Source organism: Hyla sarda, chromosome 1 (assembly GCF_029499605.1).
Source record: "Hyla sarda isolate aHylSar1 chromosome 1, aHylSar1.hap1, whole genome shotgun sequence".
NCBI lineage: Eukaryota > Metazoa > Chordata > Amphibia > Anura > Hylidae > Hyla > Hyla sarda.
In genome coordinates, this window is record NC_079189.1 from 211,187,017 (window position 1) to 211,196,630 (window position 9,614).

Below are 9,614 nucleotides of genomic sequence, written 5' to 3' on the forward strand. Positions count from 1 at the left end.
TTTACTATTAAAGTCCGCCATGAAAGCATTAAACATTTCCTCACTGTTATCCCAAAGCAGGAATATATATCGTCAACATACCTTCTGTACAACTTAATGTACCTGGTATAGATGTTAAGTGGTGAATAAATCCATTTGGCTTCTAGCGTTGCTAGGAAAACATTAGTCAATGTACACGAGACTGGTGTCCCCATAGCCGTCCCTGTGCATTGCTTTTACCACACTTTGTCAAACTGGAAATAATTATTATCCAACACAAATGAAATAGCTTCTGTTACAAAGTCACAGAAAAGGCATAGACTTCCCAGCATCTTGCAGGAATTCTCTCACTGCAGCTACACCCAGATCCTCAGGGATCCTAGAGTACAAGGACTCTACATCTATGGTCCTTAGTTTGTATGTGCTTTCCACAGATGTGTCCTGTAACAGGTCAAGGAAGGCATCCGTATCCTTTAGAACTCGGGCGCTCGGGGGGGGGGGGGGGTCGCTCCAAGCATTTGTGTACCTTGGGCAGATGGTATCATTGTGGTTTCTGTGGGGTATCTGGGATCAACTTCTATGCTGTTTTTACGGATGAGACCTTTTTCTACTTGGCGTTGAAGTAGAGTTCTCAAGTTGGATAACACCTTTTGTGTGGAATCTTGGGTGATTTCTTATATAGGTCCTGGTGTCCGTTACTTGCCTAAGAGCTTCTTCTTGGTTGTGTTTTTTTTTTTTTTTAAAGGATCACAATATTGTTTCCCTTGTCTGCCTTTTTAATAACAATGTCTGATTTTTTTTACCCATTGTAAAGCTCTTTTTTCAGTGGTAGTAAGATTTTGTGGGGGGCTAGGGTAAATAAGTGCTTTCATGCCTTTAGTGACCGCATCTCGGAATTTTTCCAAATTGCTGCCGCTAATCGAAGGCGGTGAAAAGGTGAATTTTTTCCCCCCTTTAAAAGCTTCCAGAGTAGTGGTCTCTTCCTCTCCATAGACGGATAATTCAGGATTCTGTAGACTGAGGAGAAGTGCAAGATCTAATGTTTCCGAGGGGTTACTTGCAAAATGGGCACTGAAGCCCAGTGGTCCAAGTACAGCGGGTTGCTCTCCTTCTTTTACCTGCGCTGCGGGAGAATTTTTATCACGGAACATTTTATGTAAATTAATTTTCCTTATGGATTTATGTAAATTAATCTGAAAGCTTGACCAATCGAAAGGAGTAGAGATGCAATAGTTAAGTCCTTTATTCAATAAAGATATACAGGCTTGATCAAGTGGGATCTGAGCTAAATTAATGATTTTATTCGATCCTATGTCCGCCACGCTACGGACTTCCTTTTGGTGCCTGTCCTGGTGTCCTTTATGTTTCCTCCCTCCTCTTCTGGTATTTTAGGCTTCAAATGTTGACTGAAAGGAAGATATTCTGAATTTGTCATTATTTCTAGACATGTGCAGAAGAAAAATTCGTTTTTTTCATTTTTTATAAAATTTTCGGTTCAGTAATATTTTCAGTTTTGATTTTCAGATACATTCGGTATTCAGGTGTCCAGGTTTAATTTTTTTTCGGATACATTCGGTATTCGGGTGTCCGGTGGGTTAATTTTTTCGGATACATTCGGTATTCGGGTGTCTGGGTTTGATTTTTTTCGGATACATTCGTATTCGGGTGGGTTTGATTTTTCGTATACATTCGGTATTCTGGGTACATTCGGGTAAATCTTTGTTAAGCAGGGGACCATTATCGGGTAGTGTGTGCAGGAAAAGAGGGCAGCCGCAGAGATCGGAACATTGGAAGACAGGTAAGATAATATAATTTTATGTGATTTATATTAATACATAATGTAATGTTGAATGAATGAGTGAATGAATGAATGAATAAATGCTGTAGGAAGGATTGATGTGTTTGATCGATGTGTTTGATTGTCGGGTGTATAACATGATGTTATACATAAATCACCCGACAATCAAACGCATCATTCAAACTGTTGCAAAACTACAACACCCACCCAGCATGCGGCTGTCTGGGCATGCTGGGAGTTGTAGTTTTGTAACAGCTGGAGGCATACTTTGGCAAACACAAGCATTCACGCAGGTCAATGACATGCATAGTAATTGCCGTGGGAACATTTTTCATTCATAAAACCGCAGACTTAATTGGATAATTGTAGTGTAGAATGTTTGGTGTCCTAAGCGTTCTACACGGCAATTATCCAATTAAGCCTGCAGTTTTATGAATGAAAAATGTTCCCACGGCAATTACTATGCATGTCATTGACCTGTTAACCCATTTCTGACAAAAGCCAGCGGAATTTGAATTAAAAAGCATTGCGCGAATGTGTGTGTTAGCCAAAGTGTGCCTCCAGCTGTTGCAAAACTACAACTCCCAGCATGCCCAGACAGCCGCATGCTGGGTGGGTGTTGTAGTTTTGCAACAGCTGGAGGCACCCTAGTAACAGTAAAACAATAAATAACAGTCAGAAACAGTGTAGCGCAAGGAACAATAAAAAAATTAGAAAGAATTCTTTACTTTCGTTGTTTTACCGCATTCGGTAAATAATTAATGCATTTGTTTTCGGACAACGAATGCATTAGTTTTTTTTAACCGCAAGCATTGGGAGAATAACGAATGCATTCGTTATGTTGCTATTCGTTTTATCGATGCTATTCAGAAATATAAAAAAAAAAAAATTCGTGCATTTGGAGCGGCCCGAATGCACGAAAACGGCAACATTCGGTAAATTTGACATTCGTGCCGACACAAGCTGACAGTGGGAGGATTTTTCCTCCAGCTGTGAGCCTTGCGCTCACAGCTGTCAATCAAGGAAGTGTGTCCATGACGCAAGTGATGACTCATGGACACAGAAGGACTAGTATGTGTCCGCAGGCAGGGGGGGCAGTTGTTTGACTGGCTTTTTCAGTATGAAATACTGAAAATTTTCTAATGAAAGCAATTTTAAAACCTATTTGCTTTACAACATATCAAAAGTTTTTGTATCTGAGAGTGCCCATTTAAAGTGGTACTGTCATTAAAAACCACTTTTGATCCCTCGGTCATACATATGAAAATGTGTTGATCGCACTGGGTCTCACTCCTGAGACTCTCTGTGATTGTGAGTTATTAGCTGGGGAAGAGGGCAGCATTGTGTGCAGCTCCCCGGATATGCAGAGAAATGGACAGCTCTCCCTGCTGGCTAGGGAGTAGAGTGCAAAACCGTCCACTTCTCTGGCTAATAACTCCCGATGGAAGCAGGTTTTCGGAGTGAGACCCAGTGCTATCATCAACATGATCACCATGTGAAATCATTATCCCTTGGGGTGAATCCTGTAGTGTGGAATTTGCCATATTCTATTTTTCTTTTCTAACAGATAATCATATAATATTTAGTCTTAGGCTTATTCCATTTTCCATGACCCCTGCAGCCTTGCATGCAATAAACCTCACCAGGCACTATCTTACAAGTCACGGTATCTTGATGAATGACTGCTGGTATTAGTATACTAAAGTTACTGAACAGGAGGTATTTTGAAATATGTATACGTTTGTGAAAAAAAGTGCAATGGATTACTCCAAAGGAGTCACCACCAGGTACAGTCCCACATTTCATTTCCACTCATGTGATAGAACATGGGATTTGTTAGACACTTTACTGTCTGACATATCATGGTATGTCTAATCTGTTCTATGGGTCTCATTTATGAAAACTGTGAAGCTTGTTGTTGGACAGCCAATGACAGCACATCTTCTATTTTTCCAAGGCAGTTGAGGTAATACAAGTTGCGCTCTATTTTGAGACAAGGCTAGTTTTCTTGATAAACAGTTTTTAAAGATGGGACCTGCTGCTCTGACTGTGCTGTCCTTTACCTTTTTTCTATTACCTCAGCAGGATAGCTAAAGGACATATATCAAAATGGTAACATTGTGTTGCTTCATAGGGAGATTATCTCCATAGTACCAGGCAAATAATGGCAAATAGAAGTCAAACACAGGGACACAAGAGTAAAGTTTCAACTGGGCTTCCCCTTTTTTCTATTTTATAGCAAAGTAAAATACAGCTTTCACACTTCAACCAGGGGTGGACACAGGGGCGGACACCAGGGGCAACCAGGGGCGGACACAGACAGCAGAGGGCACCTATGCAAAGAATGTGCCTGCCCCCCCCACCCCCCTCATATATCAATTGTTCAGAACCCCCCCCCCCTCCCCTTCATATGTCACTTACTCAGGTGGACCCCCATATGTCACTTGCTCAGGGCCCCCCCAAACATCAGTTAATTATTTATTAAGGCCCCCAATATGCCGCAGCTCATTTAGGCCCCCCACATTAGGTAGCAGTTTCCAAAGATTTGGTAGCATAGTTTCCCCACATTAGGTAGCAGTTTCCCCACATTAGGTAGCATATATTCCCCACATTAGGTAGCAGTTTCCCCACATTAGGTAGCAGTTTCCCCACATTAGATAGAAGTTTCCCCACATTAGGTAGCATAGATTCCCCAAATTAAGTAGCATAGATTCCCCACATTAAGTAGCATATTTTCCCCACATTAGGTAGCAAAGTTTCTCCAAATTAGGTAACATTAGGTAGCATATTGTCCCCACATTTGGTAGCTTAGATTCCCCACATTAGGTAGCAGTCTCCCGAAATTAGGCAGCATAGCCCCCCAACACAGAGACAGACACACACACAGACACACATAGACACACTTACCTGGCCTGCGCAGCGCTTCTCCTCTCCGGGGGCTGCCTGATGAGTGACGTCACTGCCTTCCTACTGCGCGGGTCTGCGGAGGTCCGTCATTTGCGCAATGTCCCTTGTCAGACCCGGGTCGGCTATAGACTCAATGTCAAAAGTGCCTGCTGCGCTACTATGTGTCGCGGCTGCTTTAGAACAGTGAGCAGCGGCAGGGTCGGCCCTACCATGAACCTACTAGGCACAAAAAAAAGGGGGCAGCAAAGTGCCCCCAAACTGCCCCTGATAAGTGCTACCTAGTAAGTTTTTCTCCCATATACCAATTTTCGAATGGCAGAGATAAGGGATAATTGAGATGTTCGACTGGCAGAGATAAGGGATAATTGAGATAAATGGGTGTTGCAGGGAAAGGGGAGTGGAAAAAATATGACTTCTTTTTTATTTTAACATGCCCCCCCCCCCCCCCATGTATATATATTAAAAAAAAAAGCATCCCACACATATCCCCTTTAACCACATAACATATACTGCATACTCCACTCACACAGGGTAAACTTACCGAATACACCATTAACACAGGGTACACATACCACATAAATAACTCCTACAGGGTACACATACCGCATACACCACTCACACAGGGTACACGTACCACATACACCACTCACACAGGGTACACGTACCGCATACACCACTCACACAGCATACATGTACCGCATACACCACTCACACAGGGTACACGTACCGCATACACCACTCACACAGGGCACACGTACCGCATACACCACTCACACAGAGTACGTGTACCGCATACGCCACTTACACAGGGTACGCGCACCGCATACGCCTTTCAAACAGGGTACACGTACCGCATACGCCACTCACACAGGGTAAACGTACCGCATACACCACACTCACAGGGTACACGTACCGCATAAATCACTCACACAGGGTACATGTAAAACATACACTACTCACACAGGGTACACATAACACATACACCACTCACATGGGGTACACATACTGCATTCACCACTCACACAGGGAACACGTACCGCATACACCACTCACAGAGGGTACACGTACCGCATACGCCACTCACACAGGGTAAACGTACCGCATACACCACACTCACAGGGTACACGTACCGCATAAATCACTCACACAGGGTACATGTAAAACATACACTACTCACACAGGGTACACGTAACACATACACCACTCACATAGGGTACACATACTGCATTCACCACTCACACAGGGAACACGTACCGCATACACCACTCACACAGGGTACACGTACCGCATACACTACTCACACAGGGTACACGTACCGCATACACCACTCACACATGGTAGACGTAAAACATACACCACTCACACAGGGTACACGTACTGCATACACCACTCACACAGGGTACACGTACCGCATACACCACTCACACAGGGTACACGTACCGCATACACCACTCACACAGCATACATGTACCGCATACACCACTCACACAGGGCACACGTACCGCATACACCACTCACACAGGGTACAGGTACCGCATATGCCACTCACACAGGGTACACGTACCGCATACTCCACTCACACAGGGTACACGTACCGCATATGCCACTCACACAGGGTACACGTACCGCATATCCCACTCAAACAGGGAACACGTACCGCATACGCCACACACACAGGTTACACACACCGCATACGCCACTCACACAGGGTAAACGTACCGCATACGCCATTCACACAGGGTACACGTAACGCATACGCCACTCACACAGGGTACACGTACCTCATACACCACTCACACAGGGTACACGTACCGCATACGCCACTCACACAGGGTACACGTACCACATACGCCACTCACACAGAGTACACGTACCGCATACGCCACTCACACAGAGTACGTGTACCGCATACGCCACTCACACAGGGTACCCGCACCGCATACGCCTTTCACACAGGGTACACGTACCGCATACGCCACTCACACAGGGTAAACGTACCGCATACACCACACTCACAGGGTACACGTACCGCATAAATCACTCACACAGGGTACATGTAAAACATACACTACTCACACAGGGTACACGTAACACATACACCACTCACATAGGGTACACATACTGCATTCACCACTCACACAGGGAACACGTACCGCATACACCACTCACAGAGGGTACACATACCGCATACGCCACTCACACAGGGTAAACGTACCGCATACACCACACTCACAGGGTACACGTACCGCATAAATCACTCACACAGGGTACATGTAAAACATACACCACTCACACAGGGAACACATACCGCATACACCACTCACACAGGGTACACGTACCGCATACACTACTCACACAGGGTACACGTACCGCATACACCACTCACACATGGTAGACGTAAAACATACACCACTCACACAGGGTACACATACTGCATACACCACTCACACAGGGTACACGTACCGCATACACCACTCACACATGGTAGACGTAAAACATACACCACTCACACAGGGTATACGTACTGCATACACCACTCACACAAGGATCACATACCGCATACACCACTCACACATGGTAGACGTAAAACATACACCACTCACACAGGGTATCCGTACTGCATACACCACTCACACAAGGATCACATACCGCATACACCACTCACACATGGTAGACGTAAAACATACACCACTCACACAGGGTATCCGTACTGCATACACCACTCACACAAGGAACACATACCGCATACGCCACTCACACAATGGCCATATACACACTTACTACACATGCTACTCGAACACTGAACCTATTGATAAATTAGAAACATGGCACACATATGTCTAACAAAAAAAAAATTATTTCATTTATAGAAGGGACATATAGTGTTAATAATACATCACACAGGGCACACTGCAGTCTATACTGCTAAACTCACCTGATTTATTTTCTTAAACTGCATGCAGGAGCTGGCAGGACCCATGGCACCAACATGCCCCGCCCCTGCTGTAAGCTCCACCCCTTGTGATAAACACTGTCAATTTCAACTATAACTTCATCAACCTGCTGGCTTTATTCCAGACTGCAGCCGGTGATTGGTTAGTGACTCTTCCTCCTTCTCTGCAGTCTGGTAAAAAGAAGGGGCTGCTAGGACCTGAGAGGAACGATACAGAGCTGCCGGCCACTACACTGTGCACACATGGGACTATGCAGTCTGCTACAGCCAGTAAGTGTAGCAGCCTCTGACCAGCAGGGAGCGCTGTGTGCAGGGGAGAGCCAGCTGTGTATGGAGAACATTGGCCACTGTTGATTCATTTGTATGCACGTCCTAAGAATGCACTTACAATTGATTACAGGCACCTCCTAGCAACGCCATTGACGGCGGGCCCCCTCACACCCTGCCCCCCCTTACATGCTGGACCCCCTTACACCCTGGGCCCCCTCACACCCTGCCCCCCCTTACACGCTGGACCCCCTTATACCCTGGGCCCCCTCACACCCTGCCCCCCCCCCTCACACGCTGGGCCCCCTCACACACTGGGCCCCGGTGCCTCTGAACCGGCTGCCCAGGTGATATATCTGCCCCTGAACAATACAGCCATTAAATATGTTACTCATACACATCAAAATGTCCCTTTTAGGCAGCAGATCTCAAGGACCTCAATTCCCACCAGAGGTACAAGTTCCTTGCAAGCTCAGGCCGAGTTCACATGTTAGGAAAATGTGCGGAATGTCTGCACAGAAAACACATGCGGACATTCCACACATTTGCCCGATCTGGCGCACTAGGATGGCTCAGAAATGTCTCATAGACAGCAATGCATTTCCTTGCGGACTCCGCAAAGAGAATAGACATGTCTATTTTATCTGTGAATGTTGGAATCAGAATTTCCACATAAGAAACATTTGGTGCAGAAATTCTGCTGTGTGAACAGCGCAGCAGAATCCCATTGAAATCAATGGGACTCTGCTGCAGCAGAATGTCAGTGCGGAATATTCCATGCAGCCTTTGTGCAATAAATCTGCCTTGTGAACATACTCTTAGTGTGCGTTCACACGCTAGTAACTAGAAACGGGTTTCCTGCTGCGAGAAACCTGCAGCGAGTTACACTACCATTCATTTAAATGTGAAAGGAGGATGCGGTAAAAAATGGTTAGGGAGGTGGTGCACAGACTTTGGTGAAGAAAGAAAAGACTTGAGCAGCACAGGACAATGAGAATTTTATTTGTGTTTTGGGGACAACGCATTTTGGCATACACTAATGCCTTCCTCAGGTCCACTTACAGTTCCCAGGTGCTGGATGTGCTCCCAGGTCCTGCTTGTATCTGTGCTGCCGCGGTCTGTCACTCTTTTACATATGCCAACCGTATGTAAAAAACGAGATGTGAATGTACCCATTTTAGGACCTGTCCAGAGTAGGAGCAAATCCCCATAGCAAACCTATCCTGCTCCGGACAGTTCCTAAAATGGACAGAGGTGTCAGCAGGGAGCACCGTGGTCAGACAGAAAGGAAATTCAAAAAGAAAAGAACTTTCTGTGGAGCAAACAACAGCTTACAAGTACAGGAAAGATTAAGATTTTTTAATAGAAGTAATTTACAAATCTGTAAAATTTTTTGCACCAGGTGATTAAAATAAAAATGAGTACCCCTTTAAGTTTTCTGTACATCCCTACTTCCATACATCTATACATCTGTGCTCTGCCCCCCCCCCCCCCCCCAAAAAAAATAAAAAAAAATAAAATAAAATAAAAAACACTGCTCTGAATGACAGACACAGTAAGGCTGGGTTCACATATATCAGGCGTCCGGCATAGTTTCCCTCTGGCAAGCATCGGAGGGAAACTGATGCTAGAACTGATCCCATTCATTTGAATAGGACAGTTCACAATCATCCAGCGCCTCAATTTTGACGCCGGATGGTTGGACACGCC